General features: G+C 45.0%; 1 long non-coding RNA gene across 1 annotated transcript; it reads left to right on the plus strand.

Annotated features, from left to right (window-relative positions):
- The first annotated feature begins 222 nt into the window (after window positions 1-222).
- LOC107402837 (uncharacterized) lies at window positions 223-23,790 on the plus strand. The gene is made up of 5 exons (XR_013049824.1): window positions 223-506; window positions 1,294-1,364; window positions 4,929-4,987; window positions 11,089-11,252; window positions 12,576-23,790. It is a non-coding gene; the product is annotated as an uncharacterized LOC107402837 (long non-coding RNA).
- Window positions 23,791-26,854: the final 3,064 nt, after the last annotated feature.

A 26,854-nucleotide genomic window follows, 5' to 3' on the forward strand; every position in this document is an offset into this window, starting at 1 on the left:
GTGAACCTGCCATAATTACTCTGTTAAATGATCAGATCACACTGCCCTCTGAATTCGCATTTATATACCTTGGAATTCATATCTCTCTACTCATAGGTTAGTGAGCTCTCAGTCCTCATCAGAGAAGTCTCTTAATGCAGGAATCTGTGTTTCACATTAGAAACTGTGAAAACTCAGATGAAGTGTCTTAGGAGATGAAGTGTCTTAGGAGTTCATGGGAAAATTGTGATATTTCTACAACACCTTCCACTGAGTCTCAGAGCCCTTTCCAGAAGAGGGGTGGGAAGATTTTTAAGATCCAGAGGTCATGGTATTTTCAATAAAGCACTGTCTTCTGGACATGAGAGTCCTGCTGCATTTAGGAACTCTATGATGAAGCCAGTCAGTATTCTAACATGGAAGGGAAAGGAGCCCACTGGCCCCGCCCCTAACTGAAAAGCTGTTGACAGTTGGTGGTAGCTTCTAGAGAAGGAAGAGTCAGTTTTTCTTATGGTGATGATGTAACGGTAGGTTGAGCAAAACTTGGTGAATAGCCCTACACACGTGAGAAAATGAGCATGAAATGTTGCCTTAGATAGGAGACACACAGAAAGAGGGAGAGAGAGAGAGAGAGAGGGAGAGGGAGAGGGAGAGGGAGAGGGAGAGGGAGAGGGAGGAGAGGGAGAGGGAGAGGGAGAGGGAGAGGGAGAGGGAGAGGGAGAAAGAGGAGAGGGAGAGGGAGAGGGAGAGGGAGAGGGAGAGGGAGGAGAGGGAGAGGGAGAGGGAGAAGGAGAGAGAAAAAATTGGTACAGTTGAGTTTGAGATCAGGGATGATAGGAAGAATGAAGAGGACTATGTTAAAAATAAGCTACTTATGTATGAAATTCTCAAAGAATTAATTAAAATATTGAATACTTCATGTTTTAATGCTGCTAAAGTCTCTATGAAGACTTTTTATGTTTTAAAGAGAAAGTGTGAGCCAGGCGGTGGTGGCGCACGCCTTTAATCCCAGCGCTCGGGAGGCAGAGGCAGGCGGATCTCTGTGAGTTCGAGGCCAGCCTGGGCTACCAAGTTAGCTCCAGGAAAGGCGCAAAGCTATGCAGAGAAACCCTGTCTCGAAAAACCAAAAAAAAAAAAAAAAAAAAAAAAAAGAGAAAGTGTGAGAATTCACTGTCACTGAATATGCAATGGAAGTCATTGTCACTGCAATTCAGCTCTATGTGCTTTGGAGGAAAAGATTTTGGTTGCAGAGGCAGGTGATGGGTGGGCTCAGTTCACTCAATTTATGCTTTTCAACCATTTTCTTTTTCTTAGGAAATGTGAACTGCTGCCTGATGTATCTTAATGAAGCCTTTGACAAAAGTTTCTTCATCTTTGCAGGAAAGGTAGTGTTAATTATCATTTCATTTTCTTTGTATTTTGGGGAGTCAATACTTTAACTATGAAGTACTCTGGTACCTAAATAATTCACTCTTGTGTCATTTGTTTGTCAGTGATACATCCTATTGTGTTTTCAATTCTGCTGGCTATTTTTTCCCTTACGAATCTCTTTGAGGGTGATCCTCCTGAGAAACCCTGGTAATGGGGGATATGGAGTCTGAACTGGCCATCTCTTGTAGCCGGTCAAGGCTCCCAGAAGTGGGACTGAACTGCATTTGCTTCAGTTGTTGGCTGAGGGGGTTCCCTGGATATGCCCAAACACCCCAGGCTGATGCTAAGACTGAGGGTTGCTCTCTGTACAGTGACAGTGTGTCTCCCTTGAAGAGGACAACATCCACTGGGCTTGTTAAACATGGAGAGGTGAAGCTTATGCTTGCATGGAACCTTCACCCCATGTCTTAATGTCTTTGGTGAAAGAAAATATTCTGTAGACTACTGAGAGAGGAACATGGACACCAACCTAGCCCCAAACCTTTGACTTAGAATCTGTCCTGTCTGCATGTGCTGGGACAATTGTGCCTGGAGGCTCAGAACTTGTGTGAGTGGACAGCCAATGTCTGATGTCACTTGAGGCTCGCTCCAAAAGTGGGTGACCATACTCAACAGTGCTTGGATAGCCAGGAACTAGAGACTGGATACCCCAGAGTTCTAGGGTAGAATAAAATACAACTGGTCTTAAAAAAGCAATGAAATGATTCCTAATGACATTCTGTATACTTACAGATCATGTCCTGTCCAATTGTCATTATAGAGGCTTTCTCTGGCATTGTATTGGAGCAGAATCAGATACTTACAGCCAGACGTAGGGGGAGAGAGAGTCTAAATTGGAGTTCTTCACTGGATCCCTCCCCTCAGGTTCATTGAATACCAGAGAAGAGAGGGTAGGAAGATTGTAGGGCAGCAGGAAAACACAGCCCCACTGAATCAACTAGCATCTATGGGCTCAGAGAGACTGACATGAGGGGACTTTACGGATCTCCACCTCCATGTCAATGCTGTTACTGTTAACTCGGTGTTTTTGTAGGGCTCTAAGGGTGGGAGGGGGTGTATCTTTGAATTTTCCCCCTGCTGTTTGCACTAATTTCCTCTTGTTGTGGTACCTTGTTGAGCTTCTGTGTAAGAAGAGCATTTGGAGTGTATTATTGAATTTGTTCTGTCGTGTTTGGGAGTTTCTTGGAGGTTTGTTCTTTTCTGAAGGGAGACAGTGGGAGTGGATGTGCTGGAGAAGGAGAGTGGATGGGGGAGACTGGAAGGAGTGGAGGGAGGGGAATCTATGCTCTGGAATTACTGTATGAGAAAGGAATCTATTTGCAATGAAAAAGAAATAACTAAATTGTTGTTGTTTTCTCTTTTGTGGTGCCCACCGCCCAGCTCCCAAATAAGTCATACATGGAGGCTTATTCTTACTTATAGATACTCGGCCTCAGCTGTTCTTGTTTCTAGCCAGCTTTCCTTAACTTAAAATATCCCGTCTACCTTTTGCTTCTGGGCTTTTCCCATTCTCTTACTTCTGTAAATCTTACTCTTACTCTGTGGCTTGCTGTGTAGCTGGGTAGTTGGCCTCTGGCGTCCCCCTCCTTCTCTGGCTACTTCTTCGGTCTTTTCTCCTCCCAGATTTCTCCTTCTATATAGTTTCTTTGCCTGCCAGCCCTGCCAATTTTCTCTGCTGCCTCACTATTGGCTGCTCAGCTTTTTATTAGACCATCAGGTGTTTTAGACACAGTCACCAGCTTCACAGAGTTAAACAAATGCAACATAAACAAAAGTAATACAACCTTAAAGTAATATTCCCCAACACTAAATAACTAAATAATAAATATATAAATAATTTCACCTATAGAAAAAGAAAACAAAGAAACGAAGGGGGGGGGGAAGCAGAAAAGAATCCAGGTGATCACACTGGTTAGAGTTTTAGGATTATTTGCTTTTACATATGGACAAGATCTTTGGTCCTATTGGTTACTTGGTCTCTGCAAATTGGTCCTGCCACTGTACACTTGTGATCCTCACATCCTGCTCCTCAGTGGATGGGTCTTTTTTTCTGAGTCTGTAGCCCAAATTTAGAAGAGATTGGTAGAAAGAACCATTTGGTCTAACGTAGTTCTGACTTTATGTAGTTATTGACTTAAAAGACAGAGAGTTGGCCACGCACCACATTTAACCCTGTTGGGCCTACTAACAGGTTTCAGGTTTCAGACTAGTCACAATCTTCCCTTCCCCAAGCAGGAGGTGTGTCCACAGAGTTGGGGGAGGGGCAGTGCTGGCAACTCTCCTGCATTCTTCAGTTTGCCTTTTCATTCTGTTACACTAGAGCAGGAACTGTGGTTTCCACCTGGTGTCTTCAGTTCTTGTGAGGGTAATCCGATGTGTGACTAGCTTGGTGTCCATGAGGGGAGAGGACCATTGAAGGATGTTTGCCAACCCCACCTTTCCCTGCTTGTGCCCTGAGCACATCTGGAAGGATGGGGAGCAACAGTGAAGAGCCAGGCAAGGGCACCTTTAGTAGGGAAAGCCTGAGAGAGAGCACTGAGGACAGAAAAGGGCTGTTTTATTTAGTATAAGATTCCAGGCAGGGGATGAATGGTAGGGGAGAATTTTGTATAAAGTCAAATGTTTTTAACTAATTTCTTTGGGGGAAACATGGACTCACTGAAGAATTTTCAGCAGCTTGAGCTCCCTGAAAACCCATTTCTACCCAGCACCTGGGTAGGGAGGCTAAAGGAAAAGAGGCAAGAAGACCCTGGAGCACGTAGTAGGGAAATGGACAAGGAGCTGAAGCCTGGGGGAAGAGTTTCTGAGTGGTCAGAGCCGTGCTCTGGACTGGGTGACAGTGCAGGAGAATCCCACAGTAGAGCAGCTTCTGCATGCTGGGCCCAGGCTCCCAGGATCTTATCTTCCTTCTGCATTCTTAATAGATCTCAGCAGTGGACATGGGGCTGCCCAGTTCTCAGACAGTTCATTATAGCTCTTATTGAGGTAGGAGTTTTGACTGAGTGCACACAATTCTGCTTATACATAGCTGGAATGCGGCTGGGAGAGAGGGTCATGACTTTGCTGCCTCCTTGTTGCCTGGAAGCCATCTTAATGTATTCAAGAATCAGGATACTGAAATGATAATTTATAAGTGGTGTCTATAAACATTTTGTAAGCTCTCTCCTACTCTGTTTTTCCTTTCCTTTTCTTTCTTTCTTTTCTTCCCTTTTTCTTTTCTTTTCTTTTTTTGAGACCAAGTCCCCCCATTAAAGCAGAGTTCTTGTCCCAGTGATATCAGCTTCACTTAGGAACTTGTTTTATCTGTGACATCTAATTTCTAAGAATTAGAATGTCTGGACAGTGAGTCCAGCAGTCAGTTTTAACAAGCCCTTTAAAGACTCTGATGAATAATAGTAAAGGACACAGTGGAAGAGCTGGGGAGAGGGTGGTGAATGGTATTAAGTTAAGGTTAGGAGTTATGTGTCTCTTGAACTGTGGGATTGCTATACATAATGTACTGATCATTTCCTTTACAGGTTTTGTCCTGCCTTGCTTTGCTATTGCTGTGACAAAACACAGATCAAAACCGACTCAGGTGAGGCAAGGGGTTTTTCATCTCACAACTGTCAGGACATTATCTGTTAGTGAGTGAATTCAGGGCAGGACCCATGGAGGAGAGCTGCAAACCGGCTTACTCAGCTTGCTTTTTTATACTACTCAGGCTTACCCAGGGGTAGCACTAGATACAGTGGGCTATGCCCTCCCACATAAGTAACAATTAATTAATTAATCAGTTAATCAAATATCCCCAAATATGTCCACAAGTCAACCTGATGGAGGCAGTTCCTCTAGGGAGGGTCCTTCTTCCTAGCTTACTCTAGTTTGTGTTAATTAAAAACTCTCTTGCACTAGTATAAAGAGCATTTTGGAAGTTTGATTGTAAAGATATGATAAATATCTCAGCAGATACAGTCACACTTGAACCAAACAGAATTTGTATGTTTGTCAAAATATGAAATCAATAAATATGTAAAATTTTAGACACCAGTTAAATAAAAAAAGGAAATCCATTGGTACACATTCAAACCATTGCTACTTTTTTATTTTATTTTATTTTATTTTTTTTTTATTTTTTATTTATTTATTTATTTTTTTTTGGTTATTCGAGACAGGGTTTCTCTGTGTAGCTTTGCGCCTTTCCTGGAGCTCACTTGGTAGCCCAGGCTAGCCTCGAACTCACAGAGATCCGCCTGGCTCTGCCTCCCGAGTGCTGGGATTAAAGGCGTGCGCCACCACCGCCCGGCCACTTTTTTATATTTTTACTAGTAGAGCTTAAATTAAGTTGATTTCTTACTAATTGTGGTAGCTTGAATATAATTGGATCTCATATTCTCATAGGGGGTGGCACTGTTAGGAGGTATGGCTTTGTTGGAGTGGGCATGGCCTTGTTAGAGGACCTGTGTCACTTTGGGGGCAGACTTTGGGGTTTCCTATGCTCAGGATACCACCCTGTAAGTCAGTCGACTTCCTGTTGCCTGCAAGCTGTAGCACTCTCAGCTCTGGCACCGCACCTGTCCACTGCTGGTTTGTCTCTGTTGGATGAATGCTTTGTTCCTTGGTTTCTGCTTTTTCCCTGGACTTTCAGGGAGTACAGTGGCTGTGTGTTGTCTGGTAGGAAATTGTCTGTGTCCTGCTCAGCTGGTGTTTTCTCAGGTTATGCCTGCCGGTGTTGGAAGCTAGGATAATGGGATGAGTTGGAGGAGATCTTTGTGATCCATTGGGAATGGGATGGGAGAGGAAAGGGAGACCACAGATGACAGAGGTGGGCATGAGACTGGGGAAATTTAGATCTGGAGAGGCAGAAGTAGAGGTGTGGACCTGCCACCCAGCCCACTTCACATTTAACTAATAACATCTTCTACATGTTTATTTTCCTGACAGTCTTTCTGTGGTACTTGGAGGTTTGGTCTAGACTAATGAATCCTCTGTGTGCTGATGGTCAACCTAGGTGTCTATTCATCCAAGTGTATCTCAGGGAGCACATATGAGGAAGGAGTCTAACACCAGCCCTGGAGCCTTCCTGCTTTCCTGGTTTATAGGAGACAAAAATCAGGCTAATTTGAGGAGGCTTGGAGTTTGTTGTATGTCTGTCCCTTTAGTGTTAGAGGTGGTGTCGGCTGCAGCTCCCTTCACATCTCTGTGATTTGAGGAGGCTCATCTTTCCCTCCTTGTAGCACAGTGCAGAGTATCTGTTACTGAGAAGTGGAGGTTTCATGGGTAGAGTAACCCTGCAAAGAGCAAAAGCCATGTTTCTGGGTTCTAAGTCAATGGGCTGGTGGTCTCTTTGAAAACGGTGGGCCCCCAATTCCCATGCTGTGATCTTATAGCCCCAGCGTTGATTGAGTTGAGCTTGATCACATGGGCTCAGATGGTTCCAGAAACCAGCATCACAAGAGATGCTTTGAGAACCCCAGGGCAGGAAAGCCCCACTTTTGCAGCTCTCAAGGCAAAACCAAGCAGGTTTCTTTGCCCCCAGAGCCATGGTGCTTAGAGGTGACTGTCAGTGTGCTTCAGTCCCTTTCAGGAACAACTGACCCTGAAGATAGAGGAGGCAGGAGCCAGGTTGTTGTTATTTGTTTTTTTTTTCTTTTGGGGGGAGCCCACCACCCAGCTCCCAAATAAATTCGCACTCGGAGGTTTAGTCTGCTTATGAATTCCCAGCCTTATCTTGGCTTCGTTTCTTGCCAGCTTTCCTTTTTCTTCTGAGCTTTTCCGGTTCTCTTACTTCCATTAATCTTACTCCTACTCCATAGCTTGTTGGTGTGTAGCTGGGTGGCTGGCCCCTGGAGTCCTCCTCCTTCTCTGGCTGCTCCTTCACTGGCTCCTAGATCTCTCTCCAATCCAATGTAAAGTATTTAAAACTAGTAATTGTCTTCTAAAAGTAGATTCAATAATCCCCCTTTTTATCTTATCATATCCACACCGCCCTCCTCCTGGCAGCCAGCAACTGGGAGCACCAGCCGCTGCCTCCATGGTCCCACCACCACCATTTGTGGCTCAGCCCTGGCCGAAGCTTCTCCTTAGCAAGCCTCCTAGGCCGGCCTCAAACTTGGGATCCTCCTGCCTCTGCCTCCTTCAGTAAATCCAACTAGTGTGCCACCACAACCGGCAACATGTATCTTGGGTCTGAGCTGGGGCCTGCAAGGCCACATGCAAGTAGCTTTTCCTCAAAGTTGAACCCCATGTTGGACTCCAGATGTAGATGAATTGCTAAACAGTCTTATAAGTGAAAACAAACCCAGAGCCAGATATTGGGGTGAATGCTGAAAGATCAGAGAAGTAGAACAAGCCACAGCTACCTCACCTGGCCAATTCCTCAGCTGATCCCATTTCCTCAAATCGGAAGCCTCTGTGTCCTCATCCGAATGGGTCTCAGCTGAACTGCTGCTCAAAAGCCTAAAACCTTAACCAGGCTCTAGTTCCTGGTCCTCATGCCTTATATACCTTTCTGCTTCCTGCCATCACTTCCTGGGATTAAAGGCCTGTGTCACCATGCCTGGCTGTTTCCAGTGTGTCTTTGAACTCAGAGATCCGAATGGATCTCTGTCTCTGGAATGCTAGGATTAAAAGTGTGAGTGCCACCATTTTCTGGCCTCTGTATCTAGTGGTTGTTCTGTTCTCTGACCCTAGATAAGTTTATTAGGGTGCACAATATATTGGGGAACACAATATCACCACAGCAGGTGGCAATCTTCTGAAATTTCAAGGCATTTTATAGATCCCTGTGTGTGTTCCAGTCTTTACAATATGTCCTCCATGCATCCACAGTATGGCGGCGGTTGCAGTTTGTTCCAGGGCATTCGCACTAGGAGGTGAACTTGCAGGGAGAAATGCATGTTCTCATCCTCATGGAGGAATAGTGTCGTTGCAATAAGGGCCTGTTGCCGTGAATGTGCAACCTGAGTGCCATGTAAAAATATGGTGTTTATCACTCTCTTCTGTTCTTCATTCACCGTGTGAGAGGACAACAGCAGGTTATCTGAGAAGTCACATTCCCGGAAGAGCTGGGGTCTTGCTCTTCATCTTGCTACCTGCAGAACTGAGAAAGTTCATCTTCTTTTTTCTCTCTTTCCTCTTGTTCTTTTTTTTTTTGGTAATTTTTCCATGTATGATGATTTGTTGAAACACATACTCAACCATATATAATCTCATAACATTATTCTGAAATATTGACCTTGGGTAGAGGGTAGAAAATAGCTTTCATATTTGTCTCCAACTTATTCTAAGAGGAAGAGCCTTCATGTTCCGAGTTAAGCTGATATTTGTCTATACTGCATGCATGTAATTTTGCTACTATAGCTATTGTCTTTACAAGTTCATTGTTATAGCCTATTGCCATTGGTCTTGGTGGTGCACCAGAACTTGAGGTTAAGACCCCACTACTGGAAACACTACAGGCATTCTTCACAGGACACAGAGAAATCAAAGGTGTCATGAAAAGATGTTTTCTCCATATTGACTAGAGTTATAGTACAGAAATGTTGTATTGAGGTTGATGGATGGGACCAGTAGGAGTCTCCTCCAGCTGTATTCCTGTGAGCTATAAATGACAACCAGCGTGACAAGATAGACCTGTTGGTGTAATAGTGGATGGATGTCATGGGAGGGACTGTCTTATATGCTGTAAAGAGACACAATGACCAAGGAAATTAATAGAAGCAGAAGTTATTAGGGCCTTACAGATTCAGAGGATGAGTCCATGGCCATCATGGTAGAGATCATGACAACCGACTGGCATGCATGGTGCTGGAGCAGCAGTTGAGAGCCCACATCTTGGGATAACAGCATGGGTCAGAGAGAAAGTTCATCTCTAGTGACACACCTCTTCTGACAATGCCGCACCTCCCAATCCTTCCCACAGAGTTTTGCAATCTGTGACCTAATTATTCAAGCATAGGAACTTATGGGCCCATTCTCATGAAAAACAAACACTGCCATAATGAGCCACATTCTCATTGGAATTAAAATCCAACCCACAAGATTAAAAGCATGCTTCACACTGTAAATCTAGACTAGAACCCGTGGCTGGCAAACTCACAGGCTCCCAAGGTGATCCTACCACAATTACTATGTTAAATGATCAGATCACAGTGCCCTCTGAATTCACAACTCTCTACCTTGGAATTCACAGCTCTCTACTCATAGGTTAGTGAGCTCTCAGTCTTCATCAGAGAAGTCTCTTAATGCAGGAATCTGTGTTTCACACTAGAAACTGTGAAAAGTCAGAGATGAAATATCTGTGGAATTTGTAGTCATAAATGCGATATTTCTATCACACCTTCCTCTGAGTCTCAGAGCCCTTTCCAGAAGAGGGGTGGGAAGATTTTTAAGACCCAAAGGTCACGGTATTTTCAATAAAGCACTGTCTTCTGGACATGAGAGTCCTGCTTTTTTTAGGAACTCTATGATGAAGCCAGTCAGTATTCTAGCATGGAAGGGAAAGGAGCCCATTGGCCCCGCCCCTAACTGAAAAGCTGTTGACAGTTGGTGGTGGCTTCTAGAGAAGGAAGAGTCAGTTTTTCTTATGGTGATGATGTAACGGTAGGTTGAGCAAAACTTGGTGAATAGCCCTACACACGTGAGAATATGAGCATGAAATGTTGCCTTAGACAGGACACACACACACACACACACACACACACACACACACACACACACACACACCACCACCACCAAATTGGTGCAGTTAAGTGTGAGATCACGGAGGATTTGGCAAAATAAAGGAGACTATGTTTAAAATTCACTATCTCTCAAAGAATCAATTAAATTGTATTATTTAAAAGTGCATTGTTTAATGCTGCTAAAATCTCTATGAAGACTTTATGTTTTAAGGGAAAGTGTGAGAATTCACTGTCACTGAATATGCAATGGAAGTCACTGTCATTGCAATTCAGCTCTATGTGCTTTGGAGGAGACGATTTTGGCTGCAGAGGCAGGTGATGGAAGGGGCTCAGTTCACTCAATTATGCTTTTCAATCATGTTTACTGCCTTGTGTATTAATAAGGCCTAGGACAAATGTTTCATCCTCTTTGCAGAAAAAATAATGTTAATTTCCCATTCATTTTCTATTTTTCAGAGTAAATACCTTAACTATGCAGTACTTGATACCTAAATAAAACATGAATAATAGAAAGTCCTGGGACTCAGTTACTTAGAGTTAAGATTTGTTGTTACTTCTCTCTGCCCTGTGGTCCTTATTGACAGCACTCACATGTGCTAATGACACCTGTATTTGTTCAGGTGAAACCTTCTTGGCACAGCGAGAGCAGAAAGCCTACACCACAGTGTCCTAATACCATTCATATCCCCGAGTGATGAGATTCACAAAATTAGAAATAGAGACCGCCTTCCTTGTAGAATCAGTATAGTTACTGAAAATATAAGCAAAATGAAGATGAATTTTACAAAATGGTTTTAAAAGCTCTTTCCTGTGTTAGGTAGAACTGAATAAGGTATTAATTTTCATCGATTTTTGTATGAAATTGTAATGAATATTCTTGCTGTTTGACCCTTCTCCTGGAGTGTCCAATATTAGTAACACTCACAGTGTAACCTTTAGGTAGATAGGCAGAGGAGCTTGTTTCCGGATGTACTGATGTGTATCCCACTTGTTCTTGACCTCCTTGTCACTGCAGAACCTTTCCCAGCCTCCACGTTGAGATCAGGTGTGAAGATTGCAAGCCTTGTGTGCTAAGGTGTTTCCATCTGTAGCTGTGGCTCTAACTGCAGATCGTAGGAACAGAGCCAGGATGGTGGTCCCAGAGTCTCATCATTTGAGGGCAGAGAAAAGACGAGTGATGTGAGTTCAAGACCAAGCCTGCCCATGTAGTAAGGGGTCTCAAAAATCCAACCAGATATTAGAACTGGACATGATAATGATTGAAGGAAGAGTTGGATATTCTGGATATTGAAAACTATATACTAAAAACTCTTACTTGATTTGGGTACTCAAAGTAATAGATGACACTTAAGATGTAACAATATAAACCAGTTCTTTATGTAGCCATAGCTCTCATTTCATTGGTTTTTCCATAGAGAATTACATACATATCAAAAGCTTTGTTCCTGACTCAACTATCCATGTTATTCCAAAAAAAAAAAGGGACAATGCTTTAATATTTATGGAGATGATACAAAAGCATTGTAAGTACATTTGAGGTGTGGGGAAATAGTTGAGTTTATATCTAAATATAAATAGGAAATTTTACAAAACATATTCATAGGATAATTGTTGACTTTCTGGGGTCTGACACTCTCAGGTACCTGTATAAATCTGAAACAGAAGGCCGGCCAGGGTTCTGCTGCTCCAGTGAGAAGTGAGCATGTTTACAGTCCTCTCTTGTGTGTTTCTCTCCTTCCAGATGAGGGCAGCACAGTAGGGACGGATTTAATATGAGAGACGGGGCTTGAGAAATGTGTGGGTGGAACGGGGTTGTAGGAAAGGACAGAGCATATACCCTGGGATGTCAGCTGATTTAAAGGCTCAAAGTATGGGCTCAGTGTCACCATGGAAACTACATGTCGAACATGATATTGTAATGTTTGTGTTCGTGTCTCCTTATGAGAAGAGAGATCTAGGTGTGGAGACAGGAGTGTTGAAATACAATACAAACACAGGAAATGTGATTCACTTCATACATATTATAATATGAATATCTAACTAAACAAAATCTTCCATTAAATAAATGGTTCTTAAATTTTACATTTATAATTTGTAGAATTAAAAAAAAACGCTCACCATTTGCATTATCCTTCCATCTCCAGCTCATTATTTTCCTTTTCACTCCCTCTCTCAGATTCATGGCATGTTTTTATTATTGATACACATTTATAGATAAATGCTTAAATATATGCTGACCATAGGCTGCGCTGCTCAGTGATGATCACACACACACACACACACACACACACACACACACACACACACACACACACTATAGGTCTGAATACTAAGTATTGGATAACCAGGTAGGGGACTCAACTACATTAATTCTCCTTCTATCAGCAGTGCTTAGTTACCTGTAGCTCTTTGCCTCCATGGGTTTCCCTTACTGACAAGAGCATGGCTAATGGTATTGTCCTTGCTTCTGTCCCACTTTGGCTCCATATTTTGTCGTTTCAGGGGTATAGCTTCCGTGTCCTTTTTGGAGGGACCCTCCCTGCGACTATGAGGATCAATATGGAACACACCAACAAACTGCCACCTCTGCTTCCCAGGATCAAGAGGGGAAAGACCAGAGTTGCAACATGTCAGTCTCTAGTTCCTCTCAGTGAAGGAACACAACACATTTCACTCTTCCTTGGACATGAATCTGTTCCTGACAGTGTTGTGGTACCATATATAGGATAACAGTGGAGGTCCATTCATCCTCATGTGGAGTCTCACTGGAAGACAGTTTCCAGTGCCTGGTGTCAGTGATCCACTGAGCTCCCCTTTACTCCTCTGCCTCTCAGGCTTCATCAACAACTCTCTAAGATTGGTTTTTTTTTTTTTTTTTTTTTTTTTTGGTTTTTCGAGACAGGGTTTCTCTGCGTAACTTTGCGCCTTTCCTGGAGCTCACTTGGTAGCCCAGGCTGGCCTCGAACTCACAGAGATCCGCCTGGCTCTGCCTCCCGAGTGCTGGGATTAAAGGCGTGCGCCACCACCGCCCGGCCCAATTTCGAAGTTTTATCCCAGTGATTTTACAACTGGGTGAGGGCTCCTGCCTACTTGGCACCTTTCACTTGTTTTTTTGTTTTGCTTTATAAGAAACTCCAGAAAATGGCAAAGATACAAACTATGGACAGAGGTGCACCGATCTTCAGGATGAGGTCTGTGCATACAGACATGTGCCCTATACTTGAACCTACCTATCTTCCCTGTTTGTGAGTAACTATCACAGCCTGTTCTTAAGTAGTTCAATGTTAGAAATATAGGGACAGGGCACATTCCACGAGAAACCATGGTAGTAGATCAGTCATTTTATTAACAATTATATACACAATGTTAGGGCAAAACATGTACAGTAAGACTGATCACTACAAGGCTTTACATCTGCATTGTAAGAGATCCATAGAAATCAGGTTATAATTCTGGCTTCTTGTAGATAGGCTCCTGTGAGGGTTTAAGGAAACCTAGGAACCCATGTCTAGTCTTTGAACATGCCAACAAACATAACTCTAGAGGGAGGAAGTCCTGGGATTTCCATTACACATTTTTATTAAAGTTGTGTCTGTATTCCTGGGTCATAACATTCTTAGTCCAGTGGGTTCCATGATGTTTCTAATCAGGTCAGGTTGAGGGCCTAAGTCACCAAGAGAGGGTGGGGAACCTGAGATATCAGGGCATGTGTGTTTGGACCACAGTCTGGACATTTGAGAGGGTGATGTCACGTACCAGAACACCAGCCCTGATCCTTGTGGTAATTCCAGGTGCTTCTGAGGCTGTAGTGTTGGCCAACTCATACAAGATCACTTGTCCTGGAGCTATTGAAGACATTTGGGCATATAATAGCACCTGGGTGCAGCCCGCATACCTATCATGCCAAATCTGCCCAAGTTGTTTCTCTGGTGTGTCCCATACATGATGAAGACCATGTTTTGGGGTCATGGGTCTTTGTGGTGAGCATCTTTCCTGCATTTCATGAAGAGAGTATGTGGCCCATAACCCTTGAATTTAAATTTGACCCTGGCTTCTTGGTGGAAAGGGAGCCAAGTTCATATTGCAATTGATTCCAGTCAGTCATCAGCTTAGGAAGGCTTCTTTATGTATTTAAGATGTTTGGTGAACAGAGTCAAGCCTGATAAAAAAAATCAGGTGAAGTCACTAGAGGGCCATGTGCCATGGAAATATTCTTGACATTAAGGCATGACCATGTTTCCAGTCATTAACCAGAGTAGGTCCTTCTCCTATTTACAGCCATGGTTTGTGGTCCTGGCTCCCTTAGTGTGAGCAAGTACAGGGTCATGTGAAGAAAGGGTGTGGCCTACACACCTTTGAATTTATGCTGGACCCAGGGTACTGGTAATCAGGGAGCTGGCAGGGCCCCATTGATGTCACTTTCTAGCCTTTGCCCTTGTTAATTCCTCAGACCACCACCTCATGGCGTCACAGTGTGTAGAACCTTAGTGAAGGAGTGTATGTCCTGGGTCAGACCCAAGGTCAAATTGTTGTTCTTGACCTGGACACAGAGGGTTTCCTGGGTGCGGCTTACACATCCTTCATCCCAGGCTATTATCCCTGTCATTTGACATCATGTGTGGTGCAGGTTACTTGAAAGCCATGGCATTGCCTTGACACATGTGTTGTGAGATAGTTGCCTGTGTTGGGAGAATCACAGGTACAGCCCACAAACAAGAGTGGAACCAAGAGGAGCTTCCAGATCAACTCCTTAGTGACTGGAGTTCATGGCCTATGATCTAATGTCACTCTCTGGTGAGGATTCCAATTGTCTTGGTGATCTTGGCATGGCCTGGGTAACAAATGAGGCTATGGTTTGTCCAACAAAATATATTGATGTAAAGATAATGCTTGGTTTCAGAACAGGTCATGGTTATTGGGGTATCCATTTCCTTTGATCATTAAGGTGAGGTTTGGTCCCTTCAGGGCCTGGCCCCTTTTTGGTAGCATTTTGTCCTGGGATGCATAGAGAGAGGGTGTGGCCCACACACCCTTGAAGATATGATGTCAGGCTACTTGGGGTTTAAGGAGCTGCCAGGTTTCCTTTAAGATTCTTTTGTGGTTTTGCCCCTGGTCATAAGTTGTTAGGTCATCATCAAGATTTGAATCTTGGAGGATATAATCTGTCCTGATGTCAGTTATTTAGAATAAGCCCAAATCTGGGTTAGTCCTAGATTCTTGGAGAACAGGCTGTAGCCTGAGTTACAGTTGAACACTGTTTGCTCCTAAAGAAATCAGTTTAATCCAGATTAGTTGTGTCTCAGACAGCTAAAGGGTACATTATGACATCCTTTATGGTAGGATATGTCTACATAGTTAGGTCATTTCAATGAGGCCTTGGCACATTATGAAGATGGTGTCATCCTTGCTCACATGTGTTCATGTGGTCTGCATTGAATGAAGTATGTATATGTGATCCATATACCTATTACTCAGAATGTCAGCTTACATTAGTGGTCACTTAGGGAGTATTGCAGTTGGGTCATAGATTATGGATCAACAAGCTGGGATGAGTCTGCATTGAAGTCTTGATTGGTTTTAAAACTCAAAATAAGGCTTTGGATCCAAGTGCCTCTTGGTCCACAGTCTAAACACAATGTTGAAACACTAGTTTTGTCTTGGGCACTCTTCTTTGTTTGGGCCCAGGGCTCTTGGGTGAGAGTGAATCTGGCTAATTGTACAGTAGCATTTTGTTATGGACTTCCTGAGTGTCAGGGTTTGGCCCAGGAACAATCCTTTTCCTGGTTTATCCTGGACCCATTTCAAGTCTCATTTTGGACCCTGGCATCTTGAGTATTGGAGTAAGCCCCAGGCCAGGGCTCTTTTTGTTCTAGGACCCCGATATTTCAGGTTCTGATATATCCTGACACACTCCTTTTTGTTTGGTTTGTCCTGGCCCTGTCTCATTCTCTATTTTCCCACATGTCTTTGTGCTTTGGGCCCAGGCTCGTTCAGGGTCAGGGATAGGCCCAGGCCCACATCTCTTCTTTTTTGGGCCCATGCCTTTCAAAGTTCAAGAATAGGCCTATACCTCATCTCTTCTTGCTTTGAGTCCAGGACTCTGCAGTGTTAGGGATAGACTCAGGTCCACCATCTCTCCATTTTCTTTGGGCCCAAGCCTCCTCAGGGTTAGGGATTTGCCCAAGCTCACATCTCTACATGTTTGAGCCCAGGCCTCTTCACAGATATGCCCACTCCCATGTCTCTCTTTTATTCAGGCCCAGGCTTCTTCAGGGTTAGTGAATGATACAGGCCCACATCTCTTATTCTTTTGATCTGAGACTCTAGTTTTAGGGATAGGCACAGGCCTACATCTTTTCTTCTTAGGACCAAGGCCTCTTCAGTGTTAGAAATACGCCTAGGCCCACATCTCTCCTTTCTGTGAGCCCAAGCCCCTTCAGATAAGGTATGGACCAGGTCTACATTTCTTCTTAGAGCCCAGGCTTCTTCAGTGTCTCATATAGGCCCAGGCCCACATCCCTTCTTTGGGCCCAAGTATCTTCAGGGTCAGGAATGACCTAGGCCCACATTTCTTCTTGTTTGGCCTGTGGGCTCTTTAGGATCTGGGATAGGCCCAGTCCCACATCTTGTTTTGGCCTGGGCCTCTGGGTTTAGGGATAGGACCAGACCCACATCTCTCTTTTTCTTCCAGCCCAGTTTATTTCATTTTTAGGGAATGGCCCAGGTCCATATATCTCTTTGTTTTGGCCCAGGACTCTTCAGGATCAAGGATATGCCGAGGCCCATATCTCTTGTTTGGGCCCAGGCCTCTTCAGGGTAAGGGGCTGGCCCAGGCCCCCATCTCTTTCCTGGGGCCTGGGCTATGCAGGGTTATGGAATGGCTGAGGCCCACATTACTTCTCTGTTGTGTTAAGGCCTCTTCAGTCCTAGGCTGACATCTAGTCTTCATTGGCTCCAGGACTTCTCAGGGTAAGGAACTGGCCCAGGCCCATATCTCTTCTTTTTCTGGTGTGGGCCTCTTCAGGGTTAGTGACAGGCTCAGGCCCACATCTCTTCCTTCTTAGGGCCCAGGCCTTTTCATGGTTAGGGATTGTTCCCAGGGTCCTATCTCTTCAGGGCAAGGGATTGGCCCAGGCCCACATCTCTTCTTTATTTGGGCCCAGGCCTCTTCAGGATAAATGTTATGCCTGGGACCACATTCATTCTTCACTGGGCTCAGGCCTCTTCAGGGTAAGGGATTGGCCCAGGCCCACATCTCTTCTTTATTTGGGCCTAGGCCTCTTCAGGATAAATGTTAGGCCCAGGCCCACATCTCTCCTTAATTGGGCCCAGGCCTCTTCAGGGTAAGGTTTAGGCCCAGGCCCACATCTCTTCTTCATTGGACCCAGTCCTCTTCAAGATAATGGTTAGGCAGGCCCACATCTCTCCTTCATTGGGCCCAGCCCTCTTCAGGGTAAGATATAGGCCGGTGCCCACATCTCTTCTCTGGACCTATGCCTCTTCATGTTTACATAATGGCCCAGGCCCACATGCCTTCTTGTTTTGTCCTGAGCCTCTGTGTGGTTCTGGATAGGCCCAGGCCCACATCTCTTCTTTTAATGTTCCTGGGGCTCTTTGCCTCTTCAGTTTCAGGGATAGGCTCAGGCCCACATCTCTTCTTGTTTAGAATGGTGAATCTTCAGATGAGGTAATTAACCTCTGCCACGTGTCTTCTCCATTTGGGTTGGGGCTTTATCAGGTCAGGGAGTGGTCCAGGTCCAGTCCTCCTCTTTTTTTGGCCTGGGCCTCTTCAGAATGAGGAATTGGCCCAGGCCCACATCTCTTCTTATTTTAGGCATGGGCTTCTTCATTGTTAGGGATTGTCTCAGTACCACATTGCTTTTTGTATTGTGCCTGGCCTTTCAGGGTCAGGTTTTAGCCCGGGCACACACTTTTCTTGAATTTCCCAGGGCATCTATCATTGAGCCACTGGGATATGCTTACATATCTTCTCACTTTGGGTATGACCAGCCTCAGGGTAAACATACCAGTTTCTTTACAGTTAAACTAGTGAATCATTTTGAGTTCTTGTAGGTCAAAAGATACTTTTACATTAGTGTTCATATGTGGTCAGCATTTCTGAAAAGAAAAAGAGAACCATCAAAACAATAGACATGGATAGTTTGTAGAGGAAAATAATGGTGCTCTTTCCTGGCATGTCATTGGAAACATGCACAGACACAGGCATCTGTTCCCCACTTTCAAGATGATAAAATTATACATTATACCAATAGAATGATGGAAAGTGTAGTAAAAAGACAGCTGGGGAGGCCCTTCCTGTCGCACCCAGCTGTCCTTTGAGCTGGTACTTAGGGGAAGTATCCAAGGGCTCCTTTTATGACCATTTAGTGAGAAAAAGCTCAGATCCAGTCCTCCTCCTCCTCCTCTAGGGAACTTCACTCTGGGAAGAGCAATCCCAGTGGGGATGAGTCATACTCAGCCCCAATGTGCCAAGTGTAATTCATGGACTATCATTTCTGATGCTCAGGTTATCAGCAAGTTTGTATAAACATCTGAATTGTAGTGTGTCATCTGCTGGATCCTGGGTGCCAAGCTGATGGTTCAATTTGTCCTGCAACCTGTCCCTTCACCACCATTAACACAGCTGGAAGGAGGGGTTCCCAAAAAGCAGGATGTCATGACGTTCCCCAACCCAGCCCTGTCATGGCAGTCAAAGACTTCTGAGGATGTCACTCACCGGAGAACAGAGTAGCAACAGAGCTTCCTCATGTGGAAGTTTGGAAGCAGGAGTCCTGAGAGGACAGGTGTGGCTCTGCCTCAGCTGTTGTCACATTTTCTCACAAATCCATGTGGAAATTAGTAGAAGTAAACAACTGGCAGGATCCCCTCACACATGCACATGTATGTAGAGATTCACCCACAGATAGAGTAACACAAGGTTCATAAATAAAATACAGTCTATAAAGTCGATGTGGAGAGTGTGACATCACTGTGTATGGCTGAGGAGGGAGGAGCCGAAAAAGGATGGTTGTTTTCAGGAAGGTTCTTGTCTTGAGAAGCCCAAGAGAAGGTCCCAGGGAAGCACCTCCTACCTCCCCTGTGCTGACTATGCCCCCGAGGGATTGCCACAGGTTGTTGCTGAAAGCTGTGGATCTTTAACTTCTACAGAAGTTCTAACCTTGAGTCTTAGACTAGGTGCTTCCTTGGCAGTGTCTCCTTGCTGAGTCTCTTCCTGACATGTGTCTAGTGCCCTGTCCTGAAGATGTAGTGTGGCATGTCACTCTGCAGACATGCTTGTTTTTACTGTTCTTTTGACTCCTTCCCAGGGCTCCTGCTGTGCTAGATTAGGAATACCTGCCTTGAGCCCCGGTCACCACCAGCATTCAGGGCTTTGTTCCTACACCTACTGGGATGGCTGTAATACCTGAAGGCACACGCACATACGTATTTATATACCCAGATCATGCATGGTATGCACCAGACCATTTAGATTTAAATGTGGGTAGTGTGCATTGTTAGGAAGGTAGCTTTAGTTCTGTTTCATATTGTGTCCCTAATGTCCTTCATTCTGGGCACAACCCATAGGTAGAAAAGACAAGATTAATGAAGTGAAAAAGCAAAGGCTCTTCAGAACCCCTACAGTAGGAGTCTGTGAAGCATTTCCTACCTGCCCTGGACACTATGGGCTGCCATACCTGACTGTTGACCAAGGCTTAGGGCACAACAGCTTCATCCTGCACCAGTCAGTGTTACAGTTTGAGTGTGGTCAGCCCTTGGCCACATTCTCTGATGAGTTGTGGGTGTCATCCCCCTGAATCTTTGTTTGGAAAGTTCCTTGGCATACACCCCAACAATACTTACTGATTTTTTTTTTTTTTAGGACCTGTTAGTGGGCACCTCAGAGACCACATTGTACCTCACATCCTTTATCATCCCAACTTCCCAGTAAAACACACTGAGGTCTAGTTTGGCCTTCATCCCAGGTATCCTGTATGTATTTCTCCCTGCACATAGCCCAACCTCACTGCCTACCTGCAATTCCTCCTGAATCCCAGTCCACCCCAGTAGACACTGAATTCCCTCACATTAACACCTTTACCTTAGCAATGAGCTATTATATGAGGTAACAGAGGCCTGACCACACATCTGTCCAGCTTCTTCCTCAGTATCTTGAGTGTAGCTTGAGGAACAACGATGCTTTCCCACACTGTGCTGAGCACACTGTCTCAGCAAAATGGGAGGTTGTATATGTGGTGATGTTATCATCTTATTAACAACGCCTGAATATGAAATTACCCTGTCTCAATAACAATGTGTATATTGTTAGGGGAGATATGTAACAGTATTCAGCATCATCTGTATACACTTTCATACATATGACATGGACCTGCAGATAGGAGCACACACACAAAGTAAAAACATGCATATATATAGAATGAGAGGGTAGAGTGATGTCATGGTGTTTCCTGTGTCAGCTATCTGAATACAAATGAAAACATTGCTACTTCAGGGACTGGAGTCCTTGGGGAAGCAGACCTTAGTACCCAGATGCCTTTCCTACCTTCCCTGGACAAGTTTATGAGTGATGGTCTAATGTGGACGTGCAATCAGCAATGGTCCTTTCTTACCTAGGCTGGGAGGTGAGTCCTGGTCCAGAGATCCTTGTCCTGCTTCATTCCAAGACCTCTCTTCCTGTTTTGAAGATGGGGTTCTCTCCCTGTGGTCTTGAGGGACCAGTCCCACTGCTATGAGTCATCAGATCCCTGCTCTTTCTAGTTCTTTCTAGGATGAGCTGTCCTCAGTCAGGAACATCTTAAGTCCCTCACTATGTTTCAGTCTCCCCTTTTAAGTTCCCAATGAAGAAGTGCCTCCCACTGAGTGAGTTACTTACATGATGAATGTCAGGTAGTGTCCCTTCCAGAAAACAGTCCAAACTTAGCCAGACGCTTGGGTCTGCTTTGACTCCCAGCCCTCCTTAGTGGACTCTGTGTGGTTCTCAGACAAAGAACACTGCTGTTCCTGGGGTAGGGATTTACCTGTGAGTTCAAAGAGACCTCACCTCACTTTACTTTTAGAATCACAAAGGGCATCCTGGCCTCCCAGCTTGGTCCATACTTCTTCTTTCCCATACTCTGTCAAGCATCTTTGGGAAACCCTTAGATTTGGGGAAATAGCTGGAAGTGTGTGGTGGTATTCTAATTGTACTGAAATGTGATTTTGATTGTATGTTAATAAATAAAGTTGCCCAGGGGTCAGAACTATTAGAGCCATAGACAGAGTGTGGTGGTGGTGGTGGTGGTGGTGGTGGTGGTGGTGGTGGTGGTGGTGGTGGTGGTGGTGCACGCCTTTAATCCCATAGATCTCTGTGTGTTCAGGGATACAGCCAGCATTGGAGACATATGCCTTTAAGACCTAGAGGGCTGTACATACAGACAGTGATGAGGCAGTCACGTGTTTGGGTTTACAACCAATGAGAAGGCAGAATGACTATGAAACGACGTACACACAGGGAAATAGCTCTCTTTTGGGAAGCTGGGACACCGCAGGAGGAAGGGTGAGATTTTAGCTCTGAGCTCTGACCTCTCGGCTTTCTCTTTTACATTGTTTCTGTGTTTCTTATTTAATAAGATGGTTGGTTACATTTACAGAAGTGTTTTCCAGAGACAGCTCCCTGGGAATCACCGACATACATCTTGTGTCAGCCCTCAGTCTTTTCTGAGGCAACTTCATCCTTGCGAGGAGGCACACAGTTGACAGTGCTGCTTCCTCATCTTAAACGTCTGAGCTCACACTCTGCCTCATCGTCTCAGATTCTCCATAGGCATCATGGTCTATTGCTGGCACTCACCTGCAATGTGCCACGTTCTGTCCCTGGGATCTGGCCCCAAAAGTAACCATACCTTGTTTCCTGCCTTAGCTCTGTTCACCATTGCTTCTAGCTTGAGGTGCTCTGTGGGTTATTAGATGAGTGTTTGCCTGAAAGGCCAGTGGCTCTTAGTTTTAGAGGGAACAGTATGAAAATATATAGATAAATAATGAATAAATAAAGAGCATCCATGAATCACAATAGAATCCATTACCGGCAGAGCCCAGCTTGAGGTGCAGAGAATCCTGGGAGCACATGTTCTTACTTGTCCCATCCTCAGTGGACCGTCTACCCGAAAACCTCTGTAAATGATCATTCTGTCCAGGTATCTTTCAAGCCACTGCCTCCAAGTCCTTGCAGGTTATGCAGTGTTGGGAGCAAGTTCTGTTAGCCCTTCTCTGGCCAGGGACTCTTTGTCAAGTTTATGATTTTCTTGCGCTGGAGCTGCAGTCTCTCAACCACCAGGTTTCCAGTGTTTCTCATGAAGGGATGGTGGATGTAGAACAAGACTTACACCCATCACTGGAGATTGCTGGACTCTCATACATGTGGGACCACTGTGCAATCTCTGTAGTTAATCAGAATGTTGTAAAGTTGAGTGGATAATCACGCAAAGCTTTAAATCTTTTCCTGAATTAGCCTGGCTCTATCTTTGGAGACAGAATGTCCAGCTTCTGGCATGAGGACGTTTTAAGGAAGTCCCATTGTGTGTATTTGCATTCAAATAGTGTCCCATGTAGCATGACTCAAGAGCATGAGGATCTCTGGGTGTCTTTTGGAGATTTTGTGAAGTCAGATCACCTGATGGAAGGACACGCTTCTATAGCAGATGAAGGAGTAGCCATAGTTGGGTCCTGAATCTCACCATGTGGCTCCCTCCTGCACAGGCTCATTGTGGCTGTAGCTGGCCATCTGAGATGGAAGACCAGTTATATCTGAGAGTATTTGGGCACAGAGAGACCTGTGTCATTCATTATTGTGAGAAGTTGTCCCCTCTATTCAAAGTATCACCATCTCTTGTGGGCCATTCCTGATTAAAATCCTGGAATGAGAACTTAGAGTGGAGTTCATTTTCAAGTCACCCACACTAGCATTAAAAGGGTACACTTGTGTGTAAATTGTATGTTGAAGCTCACACTTAAGTGGGTTGGGGTTAAATGACTGCTGTCAGTCTGCTTCTCAGTGAGCTGAACATGAGTGTCATCCTTCCTCCAGCCTAATGTGTCCCAGGATCTGTAGCTTCGTGTCTTTGACAGTAGCAACAGTGTGAGCCTTGCACTCTGGTTCCTGGTGGTGATTCACCTCTCCCACTACCTTTTCCCATCTCATTAAGAACCCAGATTTTACCCCACGTGTCTGCATTAAAACCGATAGAAGATGCAGCATAGTTATCACTGTGGTGAACAGGAATAAGAGGGACATCACTGGAAAGCACGGTATAAGTTATAATTTAGTGCTATTCACGTATATCCAATGTTCAGTAGTTGCTGAAATGCAGCCCTGTGTCTAATTTTGGAACTGGAGGTTGAGATGACTGAGGAGTTCCCCACTGTGTCTGTTCTATGTCTTTCCTATTCACCAGCTGACAGGCACTGGGTGGTTCCCATTTCTTGGCTATTGTCAATGGCATTACTGAGAGCATGTGAGCACACTTCTGACACACTGGCTCTGTGTCCTTTGGGTCTGTACCCAAGAGTGTGACAGCTGGATCTCATGGTGACTATGTCTGTTTTCTGAAGGGCTTCCATGTTGTTTTCAAAAATATCAGTACATTCATGTATACAATTTTTGTTACTATCATCAGTGAAAATTAATTCAAGTTAAATAAAGTACCATAAATCTGGTAGTGAGTCCAATGTTGAAGAGCTCCATTCTTTGTTTTTTTTTATTTTATTTTATAATTTAATTTAATTTTACATATCAGCCACGAATTCCCTTGTTCTCCCCCCTCCCGCCCCCTTTTCCCCCAGCCCACCCCCCATTCCCATCTCCTCCAGGACAAAGACTCCCCCAAGGACTGTGATCAACCTGGTAGACTCAGTCCAGGCAGGTCCAGTCCCCTCCTCCCAGGCTGAGCCAAGTGTCCCTGTATAAGCCCCAGGTTTCAAACAGCCAACTCATGCAATGAGCACAGGACCAGGTCCCACTGCCTGGATGCCTCCCAAACAGATCAAGCCAATCAACTGTCTCACTTATCCAGAGGGCCTGATCCAGTTGGGGGCTCCTCAGCTATTGGTTCATAGTTCATGTGTTTCCATTTGTTTGGCTATTTGTCCCTGTGGAAAAGCTCCATTTTTGTTTGTTTTTGTTTTTGTTTGAGACAGGGTTTCTCTGTGTAACTTTGTGCCTTTCCTGGATCTTGCTCTGTAGACCAGGATCTCACTTTGTAGACCAGGCTGGCCTCGAACTCACAAAGATCCGCCTGCCTCTGCCTCCCAAGTGCTGGGATTAAAGGTGTGTGCCCCCACTGCCCGGCTAAAAAGCTCCATTCTTGATGTGTGCAACTGCTACTATTATGTAAAGGGACAGAGTATTAAACTGCCTCCAAATTCCTATGTTTACTCCTATAAATTAGTGCAGCGTTCCAACCTAATCAGTTTTTTTGTACAGTGCAGGGTGGTTAACAGAGAAACTCAACATTTTAAAATGCCGAGAGTAAATGCCAGTGGAATGCACAGCCATAAAAGGGACATCTCTATTATCCTCCCTTCTCCATGAGCAGAGGCCACCATGAAAGAAGAGCAGAGAGATTGTAAGAGCCAGAGGTCAGAGAGGACCAGAGTGAAACAGCATCTTCTGGACATGAGCAGACTGCTGCAGTCAGGAACTCCCAGCAGCTGTACCTGCCTGTACAAGACCTGTACAAGATCAAGCCAGTCACCATTCCAGCACAGAGGGTCCAGGGTCTCAAGTGTCCCAATCACTGTCTGAAGAGCTGTAGGTAGATGCTTCAGCTGAAGCAGTCAGTTTCCTTTAAGGGTGCAGCTCCAGGCAGATCTACTGTGGCTCAGTGGGAGGCCCAAACCCAGCAGTGTATCTGCGGCTCCAGCCAGAGTCAATGGGTTGGCTCTTTTCTTTCTAATGAACAAACAAAGCTGGAAGGTAGGTGGCTGATGGTTGACCTGGAAGGAGTTAGGGGGGCGGTATGTGGAGTAAATAGGTCAAAATACATTTTAGGAAATCCTCAATAATAAATTAAAATATAATCAACTGAATTGAAACAAAGGTTGAAAAAGAGACTTGTTCAGATTCCCTGGCACTGATGAGTGTAACCAACTGGCCTGCGGCTGTTTCTGCATCCACAGACTTTAGGTGGGAACTGCAGCCTAACAGTCCAGAACCTGAGAGAAGCCACTCGGCCAGGTTGTGATGAACAGCAGGTGGAGTCGAGCTAGCCCAGCTGAGGCCCCAGCGTCCAGGGAGCCTCTAACCCTCACTTTCCTCCCATTCCCAGCTGTTCCTGCTCACTCCGGGCCAGGGGCCAGGACCAGCTCTGACCTTGCCCAGTCTGTGAGCAGATCACTGCTCAGACTCGGTTGAGTTTGAGTTGTCGTTGTTTTTGTTTTTGTTTTTTTTTTTTTTTAAACAACGTTGACAGTACTGACCTCACCCACTGGACTGTGGAGTTTTCCATTACTATATGTTTATGTTGTTTTTGGGCCCAGTGGATCCTGGGTCCATGTCTGACCTCCTGGGTGGTACCTGGGACTTCTCTTGAATATGAGAACTCTGGCCATTCATCTGGGCCACACTCACTTTTCAGGCACAAATCCTAATCAGCTGGTGTTTATCCCCTCAGCAACTTTTCCTTGGTCCTGGGGATTTTGTCCAGTCTGTTGAAACCTCTGTGTGCTGGCGGTCAACCTTGGAGTCTACACACACAAGGGTTTCCCAGAGAGCATTTCTGTGGGAGGCTTCTAAATCCAGCCCTGGCTTCTTCATGATGTCCTGGGTTGATATGAGAAAAAGCCAGGCAAATTAGAGGAGGTTGCAGTATGTTGTATGTTTCTCCTCCATTTCGTTTCCCACAGAGTGTGAGGTGGTGCTGGTTGTAGCTCCCTTCAGATCTATGGTTGAGGCGGCCCATCTTTGTCCCCCATCTAGAAGGGTGCAAACTACTCTGTTTCTTACAACTTGAGGTTTGCTGGACAGAGTAACCAGGGAGAGGAGCAAAGGCTGTACTCATGGTTTCTAAAACACTGGGCCTGTGCTCTATTTGAAAACACGCTGTGATCTAACTCCAGAGATGCTGAATTGGGTTCTTTAGGGGTATTCACATTCTGAGGGGGGTCACTATCATGAATATGATAAATGATCTGATAAACACACCCTGGGACTGTCCCCCTCACGAGCCAGGAACAAGCTCTCAGCAGACAGGAAACTTAGGATCTTGAACTTGGACTAATAGCCTTCAGATCTGAGAGAAAACAATTTCTGTTCAAGAGAAGCCGCTGGCCTGGGTCATCTCGTTTTTGCAGCCCACACGTGTTCAGTTGGTCCCTGGGATGAGGAGCCTGGAGACACTTGGTGAACTCCAGGGAGGGAGCACCAGAGGGAGCACCACCCTCGCAGCCCTCTAAGCAGAAACCACCAGGGTCTGAGATCCATGGCCAGTGGCTTGGGGTGGCTGCCAGGGTGCCTCAGTTCCTTTCGGGAACATCCGATCTGTAAATGTAGGAGGCTGGAGGCCAGGTGCAAACCTTCATGGTTTTGAAGTGTCTTATAGATCCGTGTATGTGTTTACATGCAGGACCCCTGGCCTCCGTGTACCCACAATTAGAAATGTGGTGGTCATTTGATCACCAGGGCAGTCCTATTGAGAAGCAAACATCTGGGAAGACGTTCATGTTGTCGTCGTCATGGAGGACTGGCGTCACCAGGGTAAGGGCCTGCTGGAACGAATTGGCTCCCTTGC

The sequence above is a fragment of the Peromyscus maniculatus genome, chromosome 3 (assembly GCF_049852395.1).
Source record: "Peromyscus maniculatus bairdii isolate BWxNUB_F1_BW_parent chromosome 3, HU_Pman_BW_mat_3.1, whole genome shotgun sequence".
Taxonomy (NCBI): domain Eukaryota; kingdom Metazoa; phylum Chordata; class Mammalia; order Rodentia; family Cricetidae; genus Peromyscus; species Peromyscus maniculatus.